The 10,884-nt window shown below is 39.7% G+C and overlaps 2 pseudogenes; both read right to left on the bottom strand.

Annotated features, from left to right (window-relative positions):
• Positions 1-2,193: 2,193 nt before the first annotated feature.
• LOC111747889 (small nucleolar RNA SNORD116) lies at positions 2,194-2,275 on the bottom strand (annotated as a pseudogene).
• Positions 2,276-8,607: 6,332 nt separating this feature from the next.
• LOC111747886 (small nucleolar RNA SNORD116) lies at positions 8,608-8,689 on the bottom strand (annotated as a pseudogene).
• Positions 8,690-10,884: the final 2,195 nt, after the last annotated feature.

Genomic DNA, 10,884 nt, shown 5'->3' with positions numbered 1-10,884 from the left:
GCATTCCCCTTGAGAACGGAAACTAGACAAGCATGCCCTTTACCACCACTCTTATTCAACACTGTGGTGGAGGTCCTAGCCAGAGCAATTAGGCTAAAGAAATAAACAGCATCCACATTGGTAAGGAAGGATTAAAATTATCTCTATTTGCAGATGACATGATCTTATACACAGAAAACCCTAAAGAATCCTCAAGAAAACTACTGAAACTAAGAGTTCAGCAGAGCATCAGGATACAAGATAAACATATATAATTCAGTTGGATTCCTCTACACCAACGAAGAGAATGTCGAAGAGGAAATCACCAAATCAATACCACTTATGATAGCCCCCAAGAAGATAGAATACTTAGGAAGAAATTTAACCAGAGATGTAAAAGATCTATACAACTAAAACTACAAGACACTACTGCAAGAAACCAAGAGAGACATACAGAAGTGGAAAAACGTACCTTGCTCGTAGATAGGAAGACTCAACATTGTAAAAATGTCCATTCAACCCAAAGCGATCTAAGGATACAATGCAATCCTGATCCAAATACCAATGACATTTTTTAATCAGATGGAGAAACAAATTACCAACTTCACATGGAAGGAAGAGGCCCCAGATAAGTAAAGCATTACTGAAAAAGAACAAAGTGGGAGGCTCCACACTACCTGATTTTAGAACCTATATACCCCCATAGTAGTCAAAACAGCCTTGTAATGGTACAACAGACACATAGACCAATGGAACAGAATTGAGAGTCTAGACATAAATCCATTCACATATTAGCAGCTAACATTTGATAAAGGACCAAAGTCAGTTACATGAGGAAAAAAGTCTCTTTAACAAATGGTGCTAGTATAAGTAGACACTCATCTGCAAAAAAAAAAAAAAAAAAGAAAGAAAGAAACATGACCCATACCTTGCACCATGCACAAAAACTAACTCGAAATGGATCAAAGACCTAAATATAAAATCTAAAACAATGAAGACCATGGAAGAAAAAAGAGGGACAATGCTCAGAGCCCTAATACATGGCATAAACAGTATGCGAAACGTTATTAACAATGCACAAACACCACGAGAGAAAACAGGTAACTGGGAGTGCCTAAAAATCAGACTTACACTCATCCAAAGGCTTCATCAAGAGAGTAAAAAGGCAACCTAGAGAGTGGGAAAAAAGTTTTGGCTACAACAAACCTGATCAGCATTTAATCTCTAAAATCTCTAAAATTTTTGTAAGAAGACCAGACTTCATGGTCTGACTGAGGACATGGTCCCTGGACCCTTTCTTAGCCCACAACTGAAATCATTCGCGAAGCCAGCTCTCCAGACAAGGATTGGACTGGATTATAAAATAATTATACGGGTGAGGAGTGAGCTTCATGGCTCAAGTAGACACATGAGACTATGTGGGCTACTCCTGTCTAGAAGCAAGATGAGAAGGAAGAAGGGGACAGGAGCTAGGTGAGTGGACACAGGAGACACAGGGTGGAGAGGAGGAATGTGCTATCTCATTGAGGGGAGAGCAGCTAGGAGTATATAGCAAGGTGTGTATAACTTTTCACGAGACTGAGTTGATTTGTAAACTTTCCACTTAAAGCACAAAAAAATAAATACCTTTAAAAAGACTGGAAATTAATCATTTCACACAAAAAAAAGGATTAATGCAGCATCTACTTGAGTTAGCAGTAAAATTATTTACAACATAACTCCAATGATTAAAAACAAAAAAAAAAAGTTTTAACTCATCACTGGTTAGAAATTAAAACACCCTGAAGATATCCTGTAAATAGGAACCACTCTTCAATTTTAAAGAATTTATTTTTCTTAATAGATAAACCAGTAAAAAGTCAAAGCACCCCCCTCCCCTTTTTTTTGGAACATCTAACAGTCCTCAAGAGAATAATGGTCACTCAAAAGATGGGCAGCTTATATTAATCACAACCATTTCCTGCAGGTCTCATTTACTATTCACGTCCTGGTTTCCCAGCACTTGTTTGCTACGAGTGGCTATATGCTCCAAAGAAAAATCAAAGAGTTGCCATTAATCCTATAACTGGACATTCATAGAACTCTGAACAATTCAATTCCTCTGATGCATAAAGGCAGGTTAGCTTTCAAAGACAGCAGTCCTCTGACATAGCATTTAACTGACCAAGCTGAACTTGCCATCTACATATTTTGCTTAGGGTATGTCTCAGTGCTGGAACTCAGTGCCAGAGAAGTGATCTTGTCACTCAGTTTGTTCATATCCAAGATCTGTTATTACTTTAGTCATCACTGATCCAGGCATTTATAAAGGGGCACAGAGACTGAAATTAGTGATAGACACTGACCACTCAGGAGATCATCACCCTGGGAATCACTGACTGAGACCCAACAGCTGATAGCCCAGTCAGAATCTTATCATCATTGAGTTATTCCACGTTTCTTAAGAGGAAAGTCAGTTATTTTCAGGACAAAAATTGTGAAAATTCCTTCTGGTCCTTGAGAAGTGATTGAAAGCTATGTTCCTGATTTTCTCCTTGAAGTAATATATAAAGGGAAAGAAATATATGCTTTTTCATGAAAAAACCAGTGCCTAGTCCATGTTGAGCTGAAAAACTCCAGTAAGAATGTGCAAAGATGACAAAGAAAATCATCCATTGGTCAACCAGATACATGACTGTGGGGGGATCACTAATACAATTTTATACAAAATGTATTAATTATTTCTCTACTGGGATATTTTCCGTGACATTCAAAACATCATCATATATTATCCTCTGCTTTCCAGCAGAGCACATATTCTTCATAAATTTTTTGCCACCAGAACGTAGGCCATGTGTGCTATCCATTCATAAGACACTGTGTAACTGATCTCTGTAAATTAAACATCAGATACATCTTACCTCAAAGGTAATGCAATGATTATGCAGCAGGCAATCAGGAAAGCCATAATATGGGACAACAGGACAACCACCTAAAAATGACTCCCACCACTTAATGTCTGCTTGAGCTCCACAATATGGCAATTTGCAGAGGCTGCACAGGGTTATGCCACTCAGTGCAGATAAAATCATTTAGCCAGGACACATGCATGTGCAATAATTACAATGTTTGACCAGGGATGTCACGGAGTGTGTGGAGGGGCCCAGCCAAGCCCTGAGCCCTCCCATTATGAAGACTTTCCCTGCTCCCCTATCAGGCTGACCTGCACCAATCAGGCTGTTGAGGTCTCAGTAGCATTAGGTCAAGGTCCTCCTTCTCTGGATGCAAACTTCCTTCTACCACACTGGTGAGGAATTCCCAATGCATTACTCTCCACCGGAAATTTCTGTATGAGGTGCAATAAGGAAAGAAGAAAAAGGGAAAAAAATTGAAAATGAAGGGAACAGAAGCCTCAGATGAATCACCAAAATATTAATGCTAACTCTTCATAATGCAGACACTTCATAAATCCTATTAAGTTATTGATTCCTTTAAAAAAGGGAACAAAGGAAACTTATTAAAAATTAGGATTTCATTCTGGATTGTAGCCATTTTTGTTAGGTGCCATCAAGTCAGTTCTAGCTCATATTGACCTTTACATACAACAAAACACTGCCCAGTCCTGCACCATCCTCACAATTGTTGTTTGAGCCCATTTTTGCAGCCACTGTGTCAATCCATCTCATTGACGGTCTTCCTCTTTCTCACAACCTTCTACCTTACCAAGCATGATGTCCTTCTACAGGGACTGCTCCCTCCTGAAAACACATCCAAAGTATGTGAGGCAATGTCTTGCCATCCTCCCTTCCAAGGAACACTCTGGCTGTACTCCTTCCAAGACAGACTTATTCTTTCTTCTGGCAGATCATGGTATATTCAATGTTCTTCATCAACACCATAATTCTAAAGCGTGAATTCTGCTTCTACTTTTCCACGTGTGATGTCCTTGTCCAGGGACAGCCCCTTCTGATAACATGTCCAATGTTCGTGAGACGAAGTCTCATCATCCTTGGTTCTAAGGACCATTCTGGCTGTACATCTTCCAAGACAGACTTACTCGTTCTTCTGGCAGTCCATTGTATATTCAATATTCTTCGCCAACATCATAATTCAAAGTCATCAATTTTTCTTTGGTCTTCTTTACTCATTGTCCAGCTTTCACATGCATGAGGCGACTGAAAATACCACAGCTTTGGTCAGACGCACCTTAGTCCTCAAAGGGACATCTTTGCTTTCCAACACTAAAGAGGTCTTTTGCAGGAGATTTGCCCAATTCAATAGGTTATTTGATTTCCTGACCAATGCCTCTGTGGGCACTGATTGTAGATTCAAGTAAAATGAAATCCTTCACAATTTCAGAATTTTCTCTGTTTATCATCATGTTGCTTAATGGTTGAATTGTGAGGATTTTTGTTTTCTTTATGATGAGGTATGATCTGCAGTGAAGGCTATAGTCTTTGATCTTCATCAGTAAGTGCTTTAAGTCCTCTTCGCTTTCAGCAAGGAAGGCTGTGTCACTGCATAATTCAGGTTAATAGTGAGTTTTCCTTCCAACCCTGAAGCCGCATTTTTCTTCATATAGTCCAGCTTCTCAGACTATTTGCTCAGCTTACAGATTGAGTAAGTATGAGGAAAAGATACAACCCTGATGCACACCTTTCCTGATTTTAAACCATATGATATCCCCTTGTTATGTTTGAGTGACTTCCTCTTGCTCTATCTACAGGTTCCTCATGAGCACAATTAAGTGTTCTGGAATTCCCATTCTTTACAATGTCATCCATAATTTGTTATGATCGACACAGTTGAATGGCTTTGCATAGTCAATAAAACACAGGAAAACATCTCTCTGGTATTCTTTGCTTTCAGCCAGGATCCATCTGACATCAGTAATGATGTCCCTCATTCCATGCCTTCTTCTGAATCCAGACTAAATTTCTGACAGTTCCTTGTAGTTGTACTGTTGCAACCTTTTTTTTTTTTAATTATTTTCATCAAAATTTTATTTGTGAAATTAATGATACTGTTCAATAATTTCCACATTATGTTGGATCACCTTTCTTCAGAATGAGCACAAATATGGGTCTCTTCCAGTTGATTGGCCATGTAGCTGTCTTCCATATTTCCTGCACAGACAAGTAAGCAGCTCCAGCACTGCATCTGTTTGTTGAAACACCTAAATTAGTATTCCGTCAATTCCTGGTGCCTTGTTTTTCACGAGTACCGTCAGTGTAGCTTGGACTTCTTACATCAGTATCATGGGTTCTTGATCATATGCTACATCCTGAAATGGCTGACATCGACTTTGGTCTTTTCTTTCTTTCCTGTCTTTTTAATGATCTTTTGCTTTCTTCATGTATGATATTCTTGATATCATCCCACAACTCTGGTCTTCAGTCATTAGTGTTAAATGCATCAAACCTATTTTTGAAATGGTCTCCATATTCAGGTGGAATATACTGAAGGTGGTATTTTCGTTCTCGTGGACTTGTTTAAATTTTCTTCAGCTTCAATTTGAACTTCCATATGAGCAACTGATAGTGTTTTCTGCAGTCAGCCCCCGGCCTTATTTTGATTGATGATAATGAGTTTTTCTATGATCTCTTTCCACAGATGTAGTCGATTTGATTCCTGTGCTTCCCATCTGGTGAGGTCCACATGTATAGTCGCCATTTATGTTGTTGAAAAAATGTATTTGCAATAAAGAAGTCGTTGGCCTTGCAAAATTCTATCATATAATCTCCGGCATTGTTTCTATCAACAAGGTCATATTTTCTAACAATCAACCCTTCTTCTTTGTTTCCAAGTTTCCCATTCCAATCATCAGTAATTATCAACACATCTTGATTGTATATTTAATCAATTTCAGACTTCACAAGTTAGTAAAAACCTTCAATTTACTCAACTTAGGCATTAGCGGTTGGTACTCAAATTTGAATAATAATAGTATTAACTGGTCTTCTTTGTAGATGTGTGGATGTTACCCTATCACTGACATGTTGTACTTCAAGGCAGATCTTGAAATATTCTTTTAGATGACGCATGTGACACCATACCTTTTACAATTGATCATTCCTGGAATAGTAAATCATACAACTGATTCAAAATGGCCAATACCAGTACATGTCATCTCACCAATGCCTCAGATATCAATCTTATGTGTTCCATTTCATTTTTGAAAATGTCCAATATCCAAGATTCCACGTTCCAAATATTAATATATGTTTATAAGCTGTTTATTCTCATTTTGAGTCTTGCCACATCAGCAAATGAAGGTCCCAAAAGATTGACTCCATCATGTCATTAAGGTCAAATGTACTTTGAGCAGGCAGCTCTTCCCCAGTCGTATTCTGAGCACCTTCCAACCTGAGGGGCTTATCTTCTAGCACTATATCAGACAATGTTCTGCTGCTACTCAAAAGTTCACACTGGTCAGTTTTTTAAGAAGTAGACCACCAGGTCCTTCTCCAAGTCTGTTTTAGACTTGATGCTCTAGTGAAACCTGTCCACCACGGGTGACCCTGCTGATATTTGAAATTCCTGTGGCATTGCTTCCAGTATCATAGCAACACACAAGCCACCACAGTACAACAAACTGACAAGATTATATTATCTTATTCTTTACTAGAAAGGGAGCCAGTACCAGTGACAAAAGAAGGATTTCATATAAACCACTAGGAGCGTATCAGCAGAGTCAGAATTCACATTTAAAAAAAAATCTAAAGAATATGAAATATAATCATATCAAAAAAGTAATACATCACGACCAAGTGGGATTCATAACAGGAATACAAGGATAGTTCAATATTAGATAATTAATCAATGTAATCCACCACAAAAATAAAAGAATCACATGATCATTTCAATAGACACTGAAAAGGGATTCAACAACATCCGACACCCATTCCTGATAAAAATTCTCAATAAAATAGGTATAGAGGGGAATTTCCTCAAAATAATAAAGTGCATCTATGCTAAACCAACAGCCAACATCATTCTTAATGGAAGAGAAGGAAAACATTTCCCTTGAGAGCAGGAACAAGACAAGGATGCCCTTTATCAACACTCCTATTTAACACTGTGCTGGAAGTCCTCAACTGAGCAATAAGGCAAGAAAAAGAAATAAAGGGCATCCAAATTGGTAAGGAAGAAGTAAAACTGTCCCTATTTGCAGATGATAAGCCAATCACAAAAGGACAAATATTGTATGAGACCACTATTAGAAAAACTCATGAAAAGGTTTACACACAAAAAGATACCATCTTTGATGGTTATGAGGCAGGGGAGGTGTGGGAAGGGAAAAACACTAACTAGGCAATAGATAAGTGGTATCTCTGGTGAAGGATAAGACGGTACACAATACTGGGGAAGCCAGCACAACTTGTCCAAGGCAAGGTCATGGAAGCTTCACAGACACATCCAAACTCCCTGAGATCCAAATTACTGGGCTGAGGGCTGTGGGGGCCATAGTCTTCGGGAACGGCTAGCTCAATAGGCATAACATAGTGTATGATGAAAATACTCTATATTCTACTTTGGTGAGTAGCATCTGGGGTCTTAAAAGCTTGCAAGCAGGCATCAAGATACTCCACTGGTTTCACCCTGTCTCGAACAAAGGAGAACGAAGAAAACCAAGGACACAAGGGAAAGATTAGTTCAAAGGACTAATGGATCACAACTACCATAGCCTCCACCAGACTGAGTCCAGCACAACTAGATGGTGCCCAGCTAACACCATTGAGAGCTCTGACAGGGACCACGATAGAGAGTCCCAGACAGAGCTGGAGAAAAATGTGGAAAAAATTCTAACTCACAAAAAAAGACCAGACTTACCGGCCAGACACAGACTGGAGAAACCCCGAGAGTATGGCCCCTGGACACACGTTTAGCTCGGTAATGAAGTCACTCCTGAGGTTCACTCTTCAGTCAAAGATTAGATAGGTCTATAAAACAAAATGAGACTAAAAGGGCACACTGGTCCATGGGCAAGGGCTAGAAGGTATGAGACGACAGGAAGCCTGGTAATACGGAACCAAGGTCAAGAAGGGAGAGTGTTGACATGTTGTGGGGCTAGTAACCAATGTCACAAAACAATATGTGTACTAATTGTTTAATGAGAAGCTAGTTTGTTCTGTAAACCTTAACTTAAAATAAAATAATAATTAAAAAAAGCCACTTTAAAATTAAAAGGAAACGCTATTCAAGTATTTGTCATTGAGTTAGCAGAGAAATTCAACATGCCATAAAGACACTGTCAAATGTAGTACTTGCTCTTCAATTTACAAGTAAGTGTTACAATTAATAGAGAAATGACTAACAAAAACTCATGATTTCTTTGGGTTTTGATCACACAATAACTGCCAAGAGATTGGTTATCAATCAGAAGACTGAAACACTGAATAAGAAGTGTGAATAGCTTAAATGGAAGCCCAAACATTTCCTGTGGAGTCACTATTCACGTTGCAATCCAGAATTCAATGACTTGTCATTCAACACAAAAACTGGACACCATATACTTCTGGACCATTCAATTCATCTAATGTATACAGGCATGTTAGCTTTCAAATACTGCAGTCTTTGTAAGTAGCAATGAGCTGACCAAACTGAACTTTCCCTCCACCTATTTAACTTAGGGTAGCTCGCCATGCTGGACCTCAGTTTCACAGAATGATCTTCTCACTCATTTTGTTCAGTTTCCAATGAGACCCATTATTTTAGTCATCACTAATCCAGGCACGTTCATAAAGTGGACCCAGAGTATGAGAACTGGCAGATGCTGAGCACTCATGGGCTCATCACGCTGAGATTCACTGGCCCACAGTATTTAGTCATGGGGATCAGACATACCAATATATAACTGTGGTTATGTGGTCTCATGAGTTCTATTGTCATTGGAGTATTACATCATCCTTAAGAGGCAGGTCAGTATTTTTCAGGACAAAATGCTTACCATTGTGAGAATTTCCACTGGCTCTTGAGGATTAGATGACAGACTTATGTCTGATACTCTTAAATCATCTCATTTTTTGACAAAAAAACTCTTTTATATGAAATCCGGTATTTAGGCCATGGCCACCTACAGGAAGACAGTGAAAACATGGAAAGATGAGAAATACAGAAGTTTATGAGAACCTACTCTATGCCACCACCATCGACCTCCCAGTTTTTTGTACTGTGGTGGCTTTTGTGTTGCTATGATGCTTGAAACTATCCCATTAGTATTTCAAATACCAGAAGAGTTACCCATGGTAGATAGGTTTCAGCAGAATTTCCAGATTAAGACAGAATACGAAGCAAGGCCTGGTGCTCTAGGTCCAAAAATTAGCCAATGAAAAGCAAATCCCTGCAGAATGTTGTCCAATATAGTGCTTGAAGATGAGCCCCCTAGGTTGGAAGGCACTCAAAATATGACTGGAATAGAATAGAGCTGCCTCCTCAAAGTAGAATTGACCACTATGATGCAGACTGAGTAACACTTCTAGGACCTTCATTTCCTGATATGACCCAGCTCAAAATGAGAAGTAACAGCAGCAATCATCCATTAGTAATCAGAACATGGAATGTAATATTCTGTGTTAGCAAAATTTACAGTCATACACCACCAAGAATATCAAACTAGATTCAGTAGAGGACATGGAACAAGAGACATCATTGCGGTTGTCAGATGGATTTTGGCCAAAAAGCAGAGAGTGCCAGAAAGATGTTTACCTACGTTTTATCAACTACAAAAAAGCATTCAATTGTGTGGATCGTAACAAATTATGGATAACACTATCATAACAGGAATTCCAGGACACTCAATTATGCTCATGTGGAAACTGCACATGGATTAATCAAGTGGCAGTTGTTTGAACAGAACAAAGGAATAACGCGTGATTCAAAAGTAAAAAAAAAAAAAAAGCACAGCAGGATGTATCCTTTCATCTTAGTTATTCAATTCATATGATGACAAATAATCTGAGAAGCAGAATTATATGAAGAAGTACGTAACATTAGGATTGGAGGAAGACTTATATACAACCTGCAATACGCAACCAACACAAACATGCTCGCTGAAAATGAAAACGAATTGAAACACTTACCGATTGAGGTAAAAGATTAATGCTTTCAGTATGGATTACACCAGAATATGAATAAAACAAAAAACCGTAACAAACAACATCATGATAAATGGAGAAGATATTGAAGTTGTCAATGATTTCATTCAACTTGGATCAACAATCAACGTCCACGGAAGCAACGGTCAGGACATCAAACAACATATTACACTGAGAAAATATGATGCAAAAGACATTTAAAAAAAAAAAAAAAAGCAGCGGAGCCAAGATGGCGGACTAGGCAGACGCTACCTCGGAGCCCTCTTACAACAAAGACTCGGAAAAACAAGTGAATCGATCACATACATAACAATCTATGAACCCTGAACAACAAACACAGATTTAGAGACGGAGAACAAACTAATACGGGGAAGCCGCGACTGTTTCCAGAGCCTGGAGCCAGCGTACCAGTCAGGTACGGCACAAGCACAGTGAGCTGCTCTACCCCCGTGAACTAACCCCGGGAGGGGGACCAGCCGGTTCCACGGGCGGCGTGGGATGCAGCTGGTAGGAGAAGTCCCTGGGAGGCAGTGACTGGTCTTGGAGCAGAAAGAGCAGCGTCCGAGCCGGGGAGCCGTCCTGCAGGGATTTGGACTGGACGCAGGTATGGCATAAACACGGAGAGGTGCTCCACCCCCCTGAAATAACCCCGGGAAGGGGACCAGCCGGGTCACGAGGGCGGCGTGGGACGCAGCCGGTAGGAGAAGTAGCCGGGAGGCAGCGACTGGTATCGGAGCGGGGAGAACAGCGTCATAGCCGGGACACTCGGTCACGGCACAAGCACGGGGAGCTGCTCCACCCACCTGAACTAACCTCGGGAGGAGGCCCA

The sequence above is a fragment of the Loxodonta africana genome, chromosome 13 (assembly GCF_030014295.1).
Source record: "Loxodonta africana isolate mLoxAfr1 chromosome 13, mLoxAfr1.hap2, whole genome shotgun sequence".
NCBI classification, from domain to species: domain Eukaryota; kingdom Metazoa; phylum Chordata; class Mammalia; order Proboscidea; family Elephantidae; genus Loxodonta; species Loxodonta africana.
Note: the sequence above shows the minus strand (reverse complement) of the source record. Positions and strands in the feature narration are given on the sequence as shown.